Consider the following 19,590-nt stretch of genomic DNA (forward strand, 5'->3'; position numbering starts at 1 on the left):
AAACACTAGGTTTCTATTCAACACTTGGTATTTAACAGGGGACTCCATCCCAGAGAGTTGGTTGTCAAAGAAGTCAAGTATCCGTGGTTGGCAAGTTTCACCCAGGTGGAATTCTGTTTATAGGAAAAAGAGTGCTTTGAAGTAGGGCAAACCACATAAATTAACAGGTGAAACTGTAAAGGTACTGTTTTTACTAATAAAAACTGAGCCTAGAATTGTGAATATATATGCCAAAAGATACATAAAATTGGTGAATAGAGATAATGTTCTATTTCTTTTAAAGGTCAATGAGTTGCATAAAAACACTGCTTATTAATCATAAAAAAAAATCAGGGTATTCTGCTTTGTTACTGAGACAGGATGCTGAATCTGGACCCTCAAATGTTTGTTTGTTTGTTTTATACAAATTTAAATTTCAAAACACAACATGAAACCCATGATCATAACAATGTCATTGAACTGATTCATTTTTAGAAATGAAGAAACCTCAGATGGCTTCCCAAATATAGCATCTTCAATGTCATCAAGACATGGTGTCCATCATGGTGAGAACTTTTCCCCTAGAGGTTTGAAAGAAATGCTTTCTAAGATGAAGGAAACATGGACACAAAACCCACCTTCAGTTCAATCTAAACCAAATTAAGCAATCTACTCAAATGCAACAGGAAAACCAAAGTCTAATAAAACCACACAAGAACACGGAGGGTGTTGATCCCTCGTCCATTTATCTCCATCACCTCAATAACAGCCTGATCATCTTAGACCAATGTTTGCCTTCCCAGTCATGGCAGAGGTGGCTGGGGCTGGAGTCAATGCCCTCTAGAATAGAATGTCTTCTGCCTTCAACTCCATTGCTTCTTTAAAACTTCCCATATTCTGCTACATTCAGGGCTCCAGATTTTTTTAGTTAATTTTAGCTCTTTTAAAGGGAACTCAGAAATGGAAAATCTGAACTTACAAAAATGTTAGAAGGAAAACAGTTCATGTGGAAGTAGATTCTTCAGTTTACAAATATATTTCCTACAGACTTTTTTTAATAGCTTCATAGATAAATCCATTAGCCTCTAATTAGTATGAACAAGCATATATTCATATAAATGACAATAAGCCACAAAATTGTTAATATTCAATTGTTCTAAGAAAAATAGCAATTTCGTCTGGTTCAACCTAAGATTTACCCATTATGTATCAGAACATCCAATTTGAAATGAAAATGTTCTTGAAAAATACATATGAACAAGAAAATGAGATTCCATTTTATATAATTCAATTTGCCTACTTTAAACACCCATATTAGTTATTTTCAAAAACCATTAAAGAACCACTTACAACATTGCACATCACTTTCTAGTTGCAATTACAAACAAGGGATGTTAAAATAATAATAAATTAAACCAGACCATTATTCTTAATAGACCTCTCTAGCTTGATAGTCCTTTTAATACTGCTCTAATAATTTTAAGCATCTAACAGATCTTACTTCTCTTCTGCCTTTGGTAACAGGGAAGAATTTCTATCTGTACTTCCATCGGAAGCTTCTGGTCACTTAAGAAACCCAAATTCTGTCTAGCTCTGCACCCAACAAATATCACACATGCATCTTCTTCAATAATACATGGATGCCCAGGTTGTTGGAACTTGGGTCAGACCTAGGGATGACTGGCAAACTCTTACCAACCTTCACTTATAGATCAAAAAAGTAATATGTCTGTTAGGCACTTTGTTCTGGTGTAATGGGTATCCTCCAGCCCAATCAACTTTAAAAGCTCATTTTAATGTAAGAGTCCCAAATGCAGGAGATTGATTTCCTAAGGATGAAAAAGAACTCAACCCATTATACACTCCAAGTAGGTAAAGTAAGAACTGGTGGCTAGCTATGAGCACAAAGTCCAGAGCTGAAGGACTTTTGAAACACAAAGAAGAACCAACACTTCAACAAGGTAATTTTTATTGCTATAAAACTACTCCAGCGAATGAATCAGACACAAATCTCCTATGTTCATATATGAATACACGACCAGTGAAACTTCACATCATGTACAATCACAAGAATGGGATCCTAATTAGAATAAGTTATACTCCGTGTATGTATAATATGTCAAAATACACTCTATTGTCATGTATATCTAAAAAGAACAAATACAAAAGTGAAAAAGAAAACTACTCCAGCTAATGATCAAGTCATTTATAAAACATTTAGATTCTGAACATTTTCCGTGGGGCATAATTAGATGTGATAAGAAAAGAAGAAGAAAGAAAAAGACAAAAACACACCCACTACTGCTTTTGACACTCTTGAAAATCTTGTTCTCAGTCTACCCTTCCTTTCCTTAAAAATCATTTCAATAAGTTAGCACAAGATCTAAAATTAATTCTCAAATTCCCCTAATACTGATCTAATTCCTTCAGAAAGGGAAGGGAAAAGAGGGAGGGAAGAGGAAGGAAGGAAGCAAGTAGGGCAGATGAATGGACAACCTTTTGGGATACTACATTAGTATTATTCTAAGAATATCTATAGAACTGTTATTATTTTTCACATTTTGTTATCCTAGTAATACTGCTATCAATTGAATATTTGGGTCCCCTCAAAATTCATGTCAACTTCCCAATTCCCTTGTGATAGCGCTTGAAGTCAGGGCCTTTGGGTGGTGAGGAGGGCTAGATTAGCTTAAGAGGGTGGGGCATTATTATGGAAATAAGGAGAGGGAGAGGAACAAACACTTCACCATTCTCATCCATCACCCCAGTGCCATGACATAATATGAAGATGGCTCTCTTTACACCAGGAAGAAAGCCCTCACCAGGCTCAGGTAGGCACCATGACCTCTGGAACTCGAGAAATACGTGTGTGTTGTTTAAGCTATCAAGTGTTCAAGTGTGCAGTATTTTGTTACAGTAGCTCAAACTGATAAGACAGAGACTCAGAAGGTTTAGGGGAAAACCACTCTACCAAATAGTTCTCCAGGAACCACTTTTGATTGTCAGGTATACTCAAGATTTACTCTAAGATCCACCTTGAATGTTGATTAATGTGGCAAGAGAAAATGATGGTTGGCATCCTAAGTCACTAATGGCCAACACCCTATGACATCTGCAGTCTGTTTGCAGAAAGTAATTGGATTAGCACCAGAATCTCTTGAAAAGACTAATGTATTGGGCAGGACATTAGTGCAAGAGAACTGCCCATGATGCATGAGGACAAAGATGTTTGATGGCCACAATGGCAACAGTTTGGACCACTCTGGTCAGCTACTCAAAGCATGATCAAGGTCATCATTTCCAAAACATTTCCAACAACACAATCAGACAACACATGAGCCCTGCAGCTTAAGTGCCTAACTCACACTTATTATCTCCACAAGTCTCACCATAGCATTTGGAAAGCCCATGTCTGCTTAACGAGTTCAAGGGCATTTGTTCAATTAGTGTCCAAGTGCTTAATTTTGTTAGAACAAAATTTTCCAGGGTAATACAGTAACAGCTGATCTACATGAAATCACATTCTAAACTCTTTTAATGAGATAATTCTTAGCAAACGTGTAAACTTTTTTCTACAGGATTTCCACCTGGAGTCCTCAAATAGGTGAGAATTGGCATGAACCTGTTCTTCCCACCAGGAAATGAGGTGACAACTCTGAAATGACCTGTATGGTCCATGTGAAAACTCTGACTGCACTCTACCCCTCAGGTTAACAAGAGTGCCCACCTTTGTGTTAAAGATAGCAGCACATTACAAATTATACTTTTCCCCCTGTACCGAAGGAGATTTTCAGTTGGAGTCTTATTTATGCTAAACTGAGTTTAGGCAAGAGGTAGTCCTAAAGAACTGACTTCAGTGTGCATCCTTCTGTACAGTAATCACACACAATCATTACCTAACAAATGCACAATGTGCAGGATTCAAACAGTTGCATCGGCTTCATCAGGGAAAAATTCTCCATCAAAGGGCTGATTCCACCTGTGAGACATCTCTGAACAAAGAGTTGCTAGTGCTTATGAAAAGAAAGGCTTTGACAACTGTACAAATCATTCTATTTAATACCCACAGTGATACCAAGACAGAGGAATTTTTTTATGATAATGAATATTTAGGCCACAAGACTGTTAGGAAATACAGGGTTCTGTTCAGAACCTTCTATTCCACTTATTTCAACGCAGAGTGAAACATTTCAGGATGGAAATTCCAGGGCACATGTTGATTTATGGCTAGCATTAAGGATGCTACATTTCTAAACAAGGTACTTGAAACACGGCACACGCTCATGTTTTACAGTGAATGTTTATCAATAATCCTTCCATGTTTCTCCTTATTTTCCTTATTAGAGAAGCGATTGAATTAGGTAGTAGAATGTTTTATTTTATCTAAGGAAAATGTTTTTGGAATTTTCAAGCTGAAGGAAACCTGAGATCATCTATTCCAATCTCAGGTTTTGAGGATGAGAACAACAAAGTGTAAAGAATTGAAAACAAATAAGCCTAAAATAGAATGCTCCTTCATAACAGCATTCTGTCTTCCACTAAAGCAAGCATGTACACAGAGACTAAAATGCCCAACAAGGCTAGAATGCTAACCTTCAGTGTATCTAACACACATCAATCAAATATCACATCAAATTCATCTCTCTCCTTTTGAAAAATCTGGGCAAACCAAACTTCTGTATTAGATTTCTAGTGCTGCTGTAACAAAATCTACAAACTAAGGACTTTAAACAACACGAATATGTTCTCCTACAGTACCATAGGTCAGAAGTGCAACTCAGGTCTCTCCAAACTAAATGCAAGATGTCAGTAGGGCTTCCTTCATTTCTGGAGGGTTCAGTGGGGTCATCTGTTTCCTTGATAGTCTCAGCTATTAGAGGCTTGCTCTTGTTCCTTGGTTCAGCGTCCCCTTCCATCACCTTCAAAGCCAGCAGTGGTGAGTCAATTCTCCAAGTCTCCTTCATGCTTTGGATCCTTCCTTGCTGTTTCTTTTGATATCCCAGTGTTTCTCTCCCTCCCTCCCTCCCTCTCTCTTTCTCTCTTTCTCTGTCTCTCTCAACTTGACAATGATCAGTTAGTTATGCTTCTTTACTGTTAAAGATTCATGATAAGGGATACTCCAACCCAGATAGTCTACCCAAATGATCCAGGATAATCTCTCCATCTCAAGGTCCTTTGTCTTAATCACATTTCCAAGGTCACTTTTTCCATGTTGGGTAACATTTGCAAATTCTAGGGATTAAGATTTGGAATCTTTAGGGAAGTCATTTTCTGCCTACCACACCCATACTTCTGACCTTCACCTTTGCAAAAGCTCCATCTCCATCTAGTGAGCAAGCCAGAAACACTGGAGACATTCCTGAATTTATTCTACTTATTCCCCACATCTAGTTGTTAGCTAAATATCACTGACTCCTAACCTCTGAGCCTCTTTTAAGTTTCATGCCCACAGATCATGATCTAACATCAAAATTATCTTTAATTATCTATCAACTGATGATCCAAATATATATGCAATTCTATCATACACTTTTTATACCATAGGACAAAGAACCATATTAAGATTTTGCAGAGATGCAAAGAACACTTTCCTTCTATAAAATAGAAGAAAGGGCAGATGCATTTTCAGGCATATCAATTACATATAAAAGCTGAAATCTAGAAAGTTAATTTGTTAAAAGCCTCTGAGCCCCTCCATGTACCCCACTAGAATACCTTCAGTTATGATCAAGGGTATGCCCAAAGCCCTGCAGTATGAAATCACAATCTCTCTGCTTTAGAATATAATGTCCTTCATGATATGATACAAGCTCACTTCCCATTTTCCACCCTTATCCCTCTGCACCACAGTCCCCACTCCAGCCTGAGAAACTGAATTATGTATACTGGTGCTAAGTTTGGTTTCAAGGAGAACATGTGTCAAAAAGACTTCCTCCCATGACTACTACTTTGACCCTAGCCTGCTGCTATTTTTAGATTCAAGAGATGAGTCACTGAAATCTATACAAGCACTTTGCCCCTGGCTCAGTCTAGTCCCAGGAACTCTGCTTGCTATATGACATAAATTAGCAGCAGCAGTTAAACCAGTCATCATAACTTTAGGATAAAAATCTGTAAAACAAACCACCTAGCCATATATTTTGTGCCTAATCTCCAGGAGCACTGTTCAACAATGCCAGCATTTCATACAGAGAGATGATATTTTTATTACTCTGCTCTCCTGTCCCCAACCAGCTGCTTTTTCTGAAGCTTTCTTCCAATTTTCCACTCCCCACCCCAGGGATAAAATTAGTCACTCTCTTCTCCTAGAGCATGTTGCTTTTACTTTTGTTGGATGTTTCATATTCTGCTTGATGTCATATTATCAAATGTAGAAAGCCCAGTCTTGCTGTCTCTGTGGAGTCACATCCACTGGTTCCATCTTCATTTGACTCAATATTTGATTCCTGGGTGCTGATTATGCCTTGGAAACCCCTCTTCCATCGCTGTGCCCAATCTATTTCTGTGCTTCCCATATCATCCTTGCTCCTCAGCTTAATCTATTTGCATCCCTGTTGCTCCCACTAAACTTACCATGGTACAATACCTGAGGTCACAGACCAAAAAACAGGAGTGTCATCTTTTCTATATGGGGGCAGGGGGGAATTTAACAACAATTTCCTCATAATACAGGTTTCTATTCTTTTTCTTAGAGGTTTGCTACTTGACTATTAGTAATAGCCAGCAAATAATTAAAGTAAACAAATACTAAGAAAACACACAGGTATTGCTTAGGTTTAATTTAGGGATTTACTATGTTTTACTAGAAAATAAGTGCTTTCTCATATGATATATTGAAATATATTCACATTTCTCTGTGTGTGCAGACATGTGTATACACATATATACATACATATGTATATATGGATATATACTTACAAGTGTGTGTATTATAAGTATATATGCATTATATATGCATAGAATTAAGATTCTTGCTATTTGTCTGACATCACAATATGAAAAAATGGCCCAGTGGAAGCACTCAGAGATTGCTGGAGGGAATGCAAAATAGTCTAACCATTCTGGAATCCAATTTGGCAGTTTCTTATGCATCTGAACATGCACGTACCATATGATCCAGTTATTCCAATCGCGTATATTTACCCAACAGAAATAAAAATATACCCACATAAAGGCAAGTACACAAATGTTCAGAAGAACTTTACTCTTTATAGCCTGCAATTGGAAATATACACTTTACAGTATACATATACAAGTGAATATTACTCAACAGGTTTATTTTAAAAAAAGAAACTACTGAAACACATGACAACAAAGAGGAATCTCAAAAATATATGCTAAAGGAAGAAAGCCAGGCAAAAAGATTTGTGTGAAATCCCAGAAAAAGAAAACAAACTCTATAGTAACAGCAGTATAGTGACTGCTCATTGCCAACAGATTAGGAGAGATGGATGGCAAAGGGACTTGAACAAAATTTCTGGGGTGTCAGAAAGGTTCATTATTGTGATTGTGGCAGTAATGAAATCAGTGTGCACATATGTCCAAGAAAGGCAAAGTGAACACTAAAAATGAATGCATACTGCATGGAAATTATAGTTCAATAACATTTATGTTTTTAAGTGGCCTTGTGGATTTTTCACCAAATTAGGAGGCAGTGTTAAGGATAATTTGATTTGCTATGAACACAGGCTAACATAGTACATACGACATGTACTATGATTCTGCAGGGGAAAATGGGGAGGGGAAGTACAATTCTTTCTTTCATGTGAAATAAGCTGTCAATTTGTTTTAAGGTTTCCATGAGTTGATACATTAAAACATGTTTAAGTTTAGGGACGTGGGCCTTTTTGACATGGGAATAAATTGCTGGGTTCCAGTATAAAAGTTGTATTTAGTTTGGCTTTGGGCCCTGTGAGGAGACTCTAACCAAGAAAGACTATTTCTTCCTGATGCCAATCCACAGATTATCTATTTCGAGGTGAAATAAGGTGATTCTGGACAGTTTGTTGGAATTAAGAGTCTCTGAGAGAAGTGTTTATTAAAATTGAAAATGTGGAGAACATGGTTTATGGGAGGTGACATCCCAGGAGCCTTGGGGCTGGTGAATGTTCAACTGATCTGAGCTTGAGACCTAGAAAAGGTGATTCTTCTTCCCAGTCCCCACATGTGATAATACAATATGGAATTTCCTGGGAAGCTTGTTAAAACTTGGTTTTCTGGGCCCTACCCTCAGGGCTTCTGATCCAGTAGGTCTTGCGGGGGCTTGATAATTTGCATTTTTGTAAGTTCCCCAGTGATGCTGATACTGCTGGTCTGGGGACAGCACTTAAAGACCAGCACTGTATACTTTGGTCTTTGGGACTAAAGTCCTGGCTATAAAATGGCCACACCCATGAATTAAATAAAAAGAAGTCTAGTTACTTTATTTCACTAACAGTAAGTTCTAATAACAGCAAAAATGTTAAGAGAAAATTTAATGATTCTCTGAAAATAAGAGGAACAAATTGTTCCTTCAGATACCTTTGTGTATAGATGAGTTTATCTTAATTTGTAGGTTCCTAAGTAGCTTCTGTATTTCTAACATTACTGTTGCCACTCTCTTATCAGCAAAAGTGAGTATTATACTATTTTCTGTTGAAAACTGACTGAGTCACAAGTTCAAAATGTACCTCATTTTCTATGGATGAAAAAGACAAAGATAAGAAAAACTTTGAGGGAAAGAAATTGTTGAGAGGACAAAAAGAAAAAAATCACATTAAAATCTGAGAAGAAATAAAGAAGAAAATTAAAAATCACAAAAGAACCAAAAATCTGTCATGGAAAAAGAATTAGGATTTGGAGATATTAAAAGAACAGTCCGGGGGCCACAGAGGGAAGAGGGGGCTTAATGATTAGGAAGTTTATCCCACAGATGAAGAGACAACCACAGTGTAAAAAGGACTTGAAACATGAAGTGTTGCCAAATAAAACAGATTTACAAAGAAGAAGAAAAATCAAGCCAAGAGAAAAGGGCTTTTTTTGTAATTATTTAAATAAAGTATTTTAAAAACTCAGGATATTATCAATATATGGTGATTTGTGAAGAAAGTAGGAGAGTCAATTTTCAAAATATTCCCATCTTATTTGTTGGATAAATGTCCAAACCAGGGTAACTAAAATTAGTTTTAGACATTCAACATTACAGAGATCATAGAGGAAGAGTTAGACAATTCACCAGAGTTGGGGGTAGAAGTGGATTTGGGGTGTGGTAGACAGAATAATGCCACCTGCCCCCCATTCACATCATAATCTCTGCGATCTGTGAATGTCACCTTACATGGTGAAAGGGATTTGTGGACAAGAATCTTGAGATAGGGAAGTAATCTTGGATATCTAGGTAACCCCAATTTAATAACAAAGGTCCTGAAAAGAAGGGCGTAGCCTCCAGAGGTTGGATAAGGAAAGGAACAAAGTCTCCCCTAGAACCTTTAGGAAAATAAAACAAAACAGACCTACAGACCTATTGCAGATCATTGCCCCAAGACTGCAAGATTAAAAAATCTCTGTTGTTTTATGCCACCAAAATTACAACAATTCATTACAGTAGTCACAGGAAACTAAAAAGGGGTCTTGGGGATGCTAGGTTGAACTGTAGAATGTTTTGTTCCCTGTAATTGGAGATCACTGGTGTGAGTTTTGACAGATGATTCAGTGTGTTAGGAGATGAGGCAGATTTGTCTGCATAAAGTTGGCAACAAATAACACTGCATAAGAGGAGCAAAGTAGAGCCCCAACATTCTCTGTTGCTTTTAATTTTCTTTCCTGGGTAGGTTCAATCATGTGATTCATCTGGACTATGGGACAAAAAAATAGATAAATCAATGAAATGACCCCACCCAGATCTCTGACCACATTAAAGCTTGCTAAGCCAAGAGCTCAGCTGTTGACAAAGTTCCCATATTCCTGGCCAGGATGCACCAGAAGTGAAGTGTGGCCCATTATCTGTTTCCAAGTCATCTGCAAGCGGAACTTGAAGAGTGTTAGATTTTTTTCTTACACTCTAGATCATCAATAAGGTCAATTTGCTTTATAGAATTACTTTAGGAAAACAATTGGCTCTTTACAGGTGAAAGGAATTATTAAAGTGCTAAATGTTAACACTATTACTGAAATATGACCAGGCACATCTTTTAAAGATGAAGACAAAAGAAAAGAGCAAACTCAAATTTTTTTTTGCCTTAATGTAATCCTCTGTTCATCCTTTTCTTAAAGCAAGTTGATAGAAGAATTGGAAAATGAGGCTTATCACATTTGCTGAGACAAGTGGCATCTCTCAATTTAAGGCAATCAGTCAATAATCTTTATTGAATGGAGATTTTCCAAAGCACACCAATTAAGTAAAGTTTAGGAAATGTGAAGGAAGCGTACAATACTCTTGCACAAAATATTTCACAGTTCACTGAGAAGACATGGGAAGAGTAATATATAAAATAATTAGAGAGTAATTACTAGTCTTTAGTTACACGTTAGAATGAGACCCAAATGTATATAAATCAATATAATACATAACTGGAGAAATAAACAGGAATTTGACTTACAGCTGTCTGATGGCTTCAAGAAGGTTAGTTTTTATGCTGAACCTTCAAAGACAGGTATATAGAAAAGACAGTTGGCTTTGTAACTTCTGTCCTGGAATCTTAAATTCTCAGGTGAGGCTGAAAATATAATAAAATCATAAATGGCAGCTCTTTGTTACATGATTCATTTATAACCAATGCAAGCACTTCACAAGATAGGACAGAAGGCTGATGTCTTTCTATTCCAATGGGGCTTGAAATCAGATGAAAAGAAACCAGTCACCATTTCCCATAATTCTCTACTTCATGTGACATAATACAGGACTATATGCAGATATATGCCTCCAATGGTATCACCAGATGAAGTATTTAAATAAACAGGAGTCTCAATAATATTGTAAACCAGTAAAAGCTTAGATTTATCATGCAGATTTATTTTTCTTAAAGCATAGTTCTCTGAGTTATTTTTATTGGTAAAAACTATTCTGTCCTTTTTTCTTAGGGAAAAGCAACCATAAATTAAGTGGCTTGGAACACAAGGATAGAGAAAATATGCATGTAGCGATTTTTGTGTGTGTGTGTATTTGGTCCACAGTAGTTAACTACATACTACCTCTAACAAAATGTCAATCTCTGACTTTAAATGAATTTTTAAATAGGTAATGGTTGAATATTTGTTCCTTTTGGCTCTAAGGACCACACACTGCTTTTATAAACTGGTGATATATCCCCTTGTATTTCTTTCTAAGTGAAAATCAAACTTTCTAGGAAAAATTGTACCTTTGAAAATCACTATACATTTCTAGGTAGTATTCCCAAGGAAGATCGTCAATGACTGAACATCTACCATGTAATTTCTCTGTCTCTATCGTGAGTTTTCTCACTAAATATGGCTGAATAAACCGAATGCTTATAGATCAGTATGCAGTAAGAAATGAGAATATGTCTATGTGTAAGTAACAGTTGAAGGAGCTGGGTGGGTTTTCAGTTGAGACTCTTATTCCATTAAAGTGTGTTAAAGTGACTCACAAAAAGAAGCAAACCAAGAAATGAAGAGTTTTATGTCACTTTCACAGAACTTAATTTGAGCACTTTATGGCCCCTGGACAACTATTTGTGGTAGCATAACATTTATTTTGACCTTACCCTTTCTGCCCTTTCTAAGTTTCTTGCTAGATATACAAAAACTGTTTCTTTGGAATCAAAGAAACTGTGGGGGCATTTTTAGAAAAGTTTCATCTAAGAAACAGGCACTTACAGCATGTTGCTGTCTGGATAGTTGAGGTTTTCCACAGTTCCGTGCTTCCACCTCAGGGTGCATTAAATTATCTATGAAGTACTTGATGGGAAGCTGACAGAAACCACTGCCCACAAACGTGGAATCCCATCAATTAAGACTGCCACAGGAAGCCTAGCATGGAGGATGCACACCTGCAAACACAGCAACTCCAGAAGCTGAGGCAGGAGGATCACAAGTTAGAGGACACCTGGGCAACTTACAGAGAAGCTGTCCTGGGGAAAAAAAATTAGAAAGAAAAAAAAGTAGCTAGACTGTAGCTCAATGGTAAAGCACCCCTGGGTTCAATCTTTAGTACTGGCTGGGAGAAGTGGGGGGGTTGCCACAGAAACAAGAGTTTTCTGATTTTTTTTCTAAATTGGTGCATATTATTTATGCAGAACCCATTCACATATACATAAAAATGATGTCATGTGATCAATTCATTCTCTAAAACCTCCCCCAAGGAAAAGGTCTCTGTTTTTCAAAAGCAGTATGAACCCACTTATGTTTCAGGCTAAAGTATGAGATGATACATCCTCCTATGCTTCACAGGAAAAGGACAGCTGCCTAAATACTTTTACTATGTATCCAGAAAAACCAAGTACGTTGGCCAAAAGAACCTAAAAGAACATGGTTTCTTCCAGGTCCCTGCATCTCTATTTATATTATCTTACCAAACATTTTTACAATGCTACTGCATGATTGATGTGATCCTATAGTTTGTATAATTAGAAAAATTAGAGATTACACCTCATTTATGTATGACCTATCAAAATGTATAAATGCATTCTACTGTCATGTACAACTAATTAGAACAACAAAAAAAGAGTGGATAAAGTCACTGGCAACTACATGTACCCAAGTGAAAACCAGATATTCTAAGCAACTGTTGTTAATACTTTAAGTTTGTCAGAGCTAAAAACACTATGAATTAGTCCAAACTAAATATTAATTCGTTAGACTATTATGCATACATGTATTCCTAAGTATGAAAGCAACTTGCTTGAATGAAATCAATCACAGGATCAATTTTTTAGCATGAAAATTAACTTTTTAGTAACACATATATGTAGTATTAATTGTAGTGAGTGTGATTTCCATGCATGCACACAAGCATGAGCAAATCAATTCCAACCACCCCTTTTTTTTCTTCACCTAAAGCATCAATTCTAAAGAAATACACTGACCACGAATCACTTACAGTGATCAATAAATCCTTCTTTGCAGATATTCAGAAAAGTACCTAAGGTTTGGGAAAGGGCAGGAGGGCACTTTCTCAAGTAATGTTCTACATCTTTCTGGGGACTGATTTACATCACTACATCCATTTGAGAAGTTCCACTTATGTACAAATAAAAATGTGTGCATTTTGCCATATGTAAAGTTCATACTAAAAGCTGTCAACAAAGACTGAACTCTAGTTAATAAAAAGCATGCTGAATGTAATCTAATGCCAGCAGTTTCTTCTTTATTTTTTACTTATTTATCTTTTTATTTATTTACTTATTTATTTTGTGGTACTAGGGATTAAACCCAGAGACACTCTACCACTGAGTTACACCCCCAGCCCTTTTCACTACTTTATTTTGAGAGAAGGTCCTGCTAGGTTGCCCAGGATAGCTTTGAACTTGCAGATTCCTGCCTAACCCTCCAACAGAGTTGGTATTACAGGCATGCCACTAACCCAGCTGTAGTTTATTTTTAAGTGCATCAAAAATAAAATGGTGAGAGATGAGAAAAAGAAGGTCAGGTAGGTCATAAAGGAAATTTAAGTGTTAATGGTGGAATTTAGGTGGTGAATATGCCATTGTTCACTCTCAAACTCTCTCAAATTACTCCATGTTTGAAATTTTCATACACAATGCTTGGGAAGAAAATATGAGGAAAAAAAAAAAAAACTGAAGAATCTGAAGTGTCAGACTACGACCCCACTGTCCACTGCCTTCCCGTCAGTAGTTCACAGCATTGAGGAGCTTGGCAGAATATTTAAGTTGAAAACTCAAGGCCCAAACCTAACAAGCTGAGACTTGGAGAGTTTTTATAAAAACAGTTTTCATCAAAACTGTTTGATTACATTGGAAAATGGTGTGTTAAGTGGGAAGATAGAAGTAGCTCCCTACAGGTCAAGTTTCTATATTTAAAATTACAGGGAGTTGAAGTGGGGCACCTGCAAGACAGGTTGGGCAGAAGATGTCATAAAGACTCAGGTGCAGAACACAAATCAAACCCGATACCCATAAAAGGTTCCTGATGGGTAGGATATGAAGGGAGATGAAGGAAGTGGATGAGCCCTCGGAGGCCATCAGGATGGCAAAAGGAGGTTTGTGCTGAGGAGCCAGAAGCAGGGTGCCAACAATAACAAGTCCTGGTGTAGAGGGCTACGTAAGCTCATCAGAGGTGGCATTCTTTCCAGAAAAAGCAGGAGGTCCCGTCTCATCAGGAATATCACACACAAAGGGATCAGTGTTGATGTCAGTCAACTCACATCAATCACAATCTCAGTCATTGGTGCAAAAACTGATTTCCTTGTATGGACTAGACAAAGTCCATTAATTTAAAAACAACAGTCTGAGCCATTATTTGGTATTTCATGGAATAGTTCCCCCATTGTCAAAGTTGGTCGCAGAACCAGCAGCTTTGGCAGCATCTGAAAGCCTGTTAGAAACACAACATCTCAGGCCTTCCTCACACCTGTTAGTTACATAGGTAACAAAATTATGAAAAGACTCTGTGCACATTTAAGTCTGAGAAGCAGTCACAAAATCTGCCAGTCTGTAGACTGAACCCCAATACCAAGTTTTCTCTACAGCAGCTTTGCCTTCTGACAGATAGAACAGGTAAAGTAAGTAAACAGGTAAGCAACAATAAGTCCGTTCACCTTTGTCTCCTGTAAAGACCTTCCCTGACAACTGATTGCCCAGTCCCAGTCTCCACCTGTATCAGAGACCTTAGCCTGAAGCCCCTGGAGAAGTCTATAAAAATAAAACATATTTGATCCTGTTTTCAAACTTCTGAAAGGTTTCTTATGTTGCAACACGTCTGAAAATATTCCCTGTAACTATGAAGAATGGATTACTTTGTATGTGATTTCATTTTAATATAAAAGAATATAAAATGTTATCTCCAACAGGTAATTACAAAGACATTCTCAGGCCCCTGTCCCCATTTCATCTATAAAAGACAGCTGTGAAAGTTCTTTACTCACTCTTAAAAATAGCCACATAATGTTGCATTTTATTCATGTATAAATCTGTCTAAAATATGTTTATCTTAGTGATCATGTTTTATTTACATCAGTCATTACAATAAAGACTGTTTTATGCTCAAATAGCTGTGGCTAGTTATGATTCAAACAAAACTAAAGGTGTTCACTTTTCTTTCATAATGACATATGTTTTTATGGATACTAAGACATCCCTAGCTGAAAAAACCAAGTATGCAAATATAAGATCTTTTTCTAACAATATTTGAAGGCACTAATTCTGTATTAACTGCAAGTTTCTAACTCCAGCCTCACTTTTGTTCTTGAATATGTACAATTTACATGAAAAATTGTTTTTAGAAACATGATTACCAAACATATAAACCAACTTTCTAAGTTACTAATTTCTACTCTCCTATTTTGGGAACAAATTTTATATAATGACAATTAACTGTCCAAGACAATGAATAAATACATTTCCAACACACACAAAAAAAAATACGAGGTATATTTTTATTCTCATGTTCTATTTAGAAAAGAAATTTAAAAATAATCATTTTGCCTATCCTAATAGATTTGAACCCAAAAGAGAAGGGCAATCAAAATAAAATATTGAAACTTGTCTCATATTTTCATTAGTAATTATGAAAAAAGATCAGTTTTTTGTAATAATGCATACATAACAAGAAAAAAATGTATAACATCATCTATGCTTTATTGCATTATAAAAATAGTGACTGCATTATGAAGAAATGGTTTGATTTTTTTAATGACCTTATGTTTAAGAGCAAAATACTCACAGCAAAATTAAGCATAAGGTACAAAGATTTCCCATATGCACCCTGCCTCCATACCTAATTTTTTAAAATACAAAAAGTGCTAAATAATGGACAAAAAAATCCTATCAGTGAAGCAAATCATATCTATATAAATACCTTACTGAAAAATCAATTTGAGTTACAGTTTGGCTTGGGAAAATTTTGAAATAAGAGTCATTAAAATAAATCTGTGTCAAATTAATACCAGTATTACCAGAAAATGATAGTATCTAACATGCTCCTTTAGCAGTTGTAGTGGGTTCCTTTCTTATTAGAAAATCCAAGGGGGGTGGGAATCAACAATCAATAAACAAAACACTTTCCATCAAAGTTTAGATGGTCCAAGTAATTGAAAGCAAAGTATTTTCTCCGATTGTCTATACCTAGACCTGCTTATTACCTTCAGACACCACAAAAACAAAACTGTGATAGCTCTTCTGCAAGTTATAAAAACCCATAAACTTATCAAAACTGCACCCCTAGGTAAATCTCAACTTGTACTCACAATGCTATTTTCAGTCAGCTTTCTTACCTGAACAGGAGGGAGTAGGATTTATTCTCCCAGTCAGAAGCAGGATTTATTCTCCCAGTCAGAAGCAGGATTCTGAGAGCATGGCTGAGACAGATGGAGAACTTCAGGGACAAGCACAGTTCTTGGATAAGCTCACTCCTTCCAGAAGGGGAGGAGGGGGCAAGAGAGTCAGGCTAAACAAGCTCCCTCAGGCAGCCGGAGCAACACTGATTCTCTCCCACAAAGACCCACCCCACAGATACGAAGTGAGAAGCTAGGCAAACAGAGCCTACAGCCACAACAAAATATCCAGACAGAGTGGCCGAGAGAGATTCTTTCAACTATTCCAAGCAGAACAACAAATATAGCAAATGCTTTTTACAGGCATATTGCTGAGTAACACTGCCTGGGAGGGAGTAAGAGGGCCCAAACACAGTAAGTGCCACTTGATCCGTGATTGGGTATTTAGCATAAGAAGAACAAAATTTGACAGATATAAATGAACTCTTCCTTAAAACATCTTGGGTTTGTCGATACCAAAGGCGACAAAAAATTTAAGATCTAAACCTGAAGGAAAGCACAATGGATTATCTATAATTCAGGAAATGCGATAACTTGGTTATAAACTTTTGATAATTTGCTTCAGCCTCTTCAATCTGGTTGCTAACCTTTTGTCTATTTTTCTCTTTTAGAATACCTTCAGAGTTCAAGAAAAGACACAATGTTTTAGACTTCTAAATTACTGGTAGCACTGATATAAAGAAAAATAAGAACTAAAGTTTAGAGGGAGATCTGGAGATTATCTCCCCTGCCTGGATTGTAAAATGTCAAGACTTCTGTGCTATAAACATACTTCAGAGAATTTTAATTCTACATCAAATTAACACATTCACACACATACACACACACACATACATGCTTACATAAAAGTCCCAGATATACCCATCTATGAGTTCTAGCATTAAAATATTTTCCAATATGTGCCAGAGAATGTAAAATGTTCTACAAAATAAGGTTCCTGGGTCAAATTTCAAGACAAACAATCTACACTAATGTAAACAGCATTCTACACTATCCTATACTACTTCTCTGAGTTTTTTATTTTATTTTGGGAGAAGAGCCCACTAAGTTGTCCAGGCTGGTCTTGAAATTGCAATCCTCCTGCCTTAGCTTCCCAAATCTCTGGGATTACAAGCATGTGCCATCACACTCCTCGCATTTTGCTAACTTTCAATGCATCAACTTCACATTGTTATGAGTTTTTAAAGCACTTAGTAAAGTCACTAAAATAGTAGGCTCCCCAACTATCCAAACTTCCACTAACATCTCTGAAATAATATTATGACCAATTACAAGATTCCTCAATATTATAAAGTCAACTTTTTTTCAAATGGAAATACATGGAAAAGAAGAAAACTGTATAGGTATTCAATACTAACTTCCTTACATTGTGCAGAAAATATGAGGGACAGCACAGTGCTCACTCTCCAGAAGCTGGACATTCTGATTTGAACCTCTGCAGTTATTATAGTGGGCATATGGCTGTACTCTGGTCCCCCATTTGTTCTCAAAAGCTGAATGTCAAATCTCAGAAGTGAACACTGAGCCAATGTATCCTATAGAGTTGGCATCTAAGCTAAAATAATGGGGCTAGGCCAGAAAAAAGCATTAGAAACACCATGCAAACACAATACCATTTGTGTCCATAATTGTACATTTCAAGCACTTTTGCACGGGTAGACCTGATAATTTAAAGAAACTGTAGTATCTCCAGCAAATCATATTTAAAATCTGACTTCCACCTCAAACACTTCCAATTATATTCAATCCTGCAGTCCTGCAGTCCTCATAAATCCTCAGCAATCCCCGGACAGTCTATTGTTCTCACTGATATAAAGAAGTACATTTGCAGAATAGAACCACAAAAAGAGACTAGTTCACAGATGCTCTGCCAAGATTATTAAGTCAACTCTACACTCCTATTCATTTATCCAACTACTCAAAAACAAACCAGTCCACCCAAGTTGTTTTTCCCAATCATTTTCTCTTAAAGACTGAAATCTTTCAAAAGGGGCCAGTGGTAGAGCATGTGCTTTAGCACATCAAAGTCCTGGGTTCCATCAAGACACCAATTTAAAAAAAAAAAATTAAAACAATAATAAAAAAAAATCAAGATCTTCCTAAATGATCCTCTTCTAATGCTTCACATAAGAAAACATTGAATCTACTTATAAATTATGTCCTTAATTCATCAATATAGAGTCTAATGGGTAAATAGATTCATAAATAGCATTCTATTAAAGAGACAACTAACATATATTGAGAATAATATTTTACTTTAAAAATAATTCAGAAAACACAGGATGGTGTGATATTGGACCACAGTTTAATTTCCCAGAACCTTAGTTCTTCATCTGTAAAGTAGCAGTAAAATCACTTCCCTTAAAGGGTACATGAGAAAAGAAAAATACACACTACAAAGTTTGGGGCAGATGTCAGATACACATCATAATAATATTATAATTATAAAATTATAAAATATTATGTTATATATATCATAATTAATATAATATTCTGAGTGGATGTCTGTTCAATCACTAGTTACTGAGGACTCCCATGTGGCAAAAAAGATGGGAGTAAAACAGTCACATTTACTATGAAGATGCAGCTGTGTCTCATTAGAACAAACAGATATAGCCTGGGATGTCTTAAAAATTCACTGTGAAAGTAACACAAGTTTATTGAAAAAGTTCAGACCACAGAAGGAATACAATTTAAAGTGAAAACTTTCTCTAGCTTTCATATTAATTACAACCTCTGCTGAGTTTTGGATTACGTTTGCCCATAATTGCTTTGTTTAAGATGACTCATTCAATATAGAATTCCTTTCTAATAAATGGGTTTACCTCACTTACAGTCTGGTTTTAAATAACCAGGTGGTTCTTCTTAATTCTATTATTTCATTTTGTGATGCTTCCTGGTTTGATACGTTCTTTTGTTCTGGTTTTGGCAACATGATTTATTTAAATATGAACTGGAAACCTAATGTTTATGGTATACAGAATATAAGGAAAATGTTATAAATCTTGCTAATATGAAAAATAAGTAGCATAGCCAAGAGATTAAAGAAAATGGAAATACAAATGCGCTACTTTCAATTTCTTTATATCTTGGAGTCAACAGATACTCCGTTTCAAATAAGGTCTCTCTACCTTGGCCTTAGCCCATAAAACTTCCACCTGCTA

General features: G+C 36.3%; 1 protein-coding gene across 13 annotated transcripts in view; it reads right to left on the bottom strand.

Moving 5' to 3' along the window:
- Window positions 1-19,590, bottom strand: part of PLCB4 (phospholipase C beta 4) — a 389,153-nt gene that overhangs the window by 275,996 nt on the left and 93,567 nt on the right. For 7 of the 13 annotated variants that reach the window (XM_079129403.1, XM_079129408.1, XM_079129404.1 and 4 more), the window contains one exon: window positions 10,557-10,673. The exons of 5 other annotated variants lie outside the window; for them this stretch is intronic. The gene's annotated coding sequence lies outside the window, so the exon portion shown is untranslated. Of the gene's footprint in view, window positions 1-10,556; window positions 10,674-16,366; window positions 16,414-19,590 lie in introns of those variants that run through there. One more of the 13 variants, XM_079129407.1, reaches the window with a different exon arrangement.

This window comes from Sciurus vulgaris (genome assembly GCF_902686455.1).
Source record: "Sciurus vulgaris genome assembly, chromosome: 2".
Classification (NCBI taxonomy): Eukaryota; Metazoa; Chordata; class Mammalia; order Rodentia; family Sciuridae; genus Sciurus; species Sciurus vulgaris.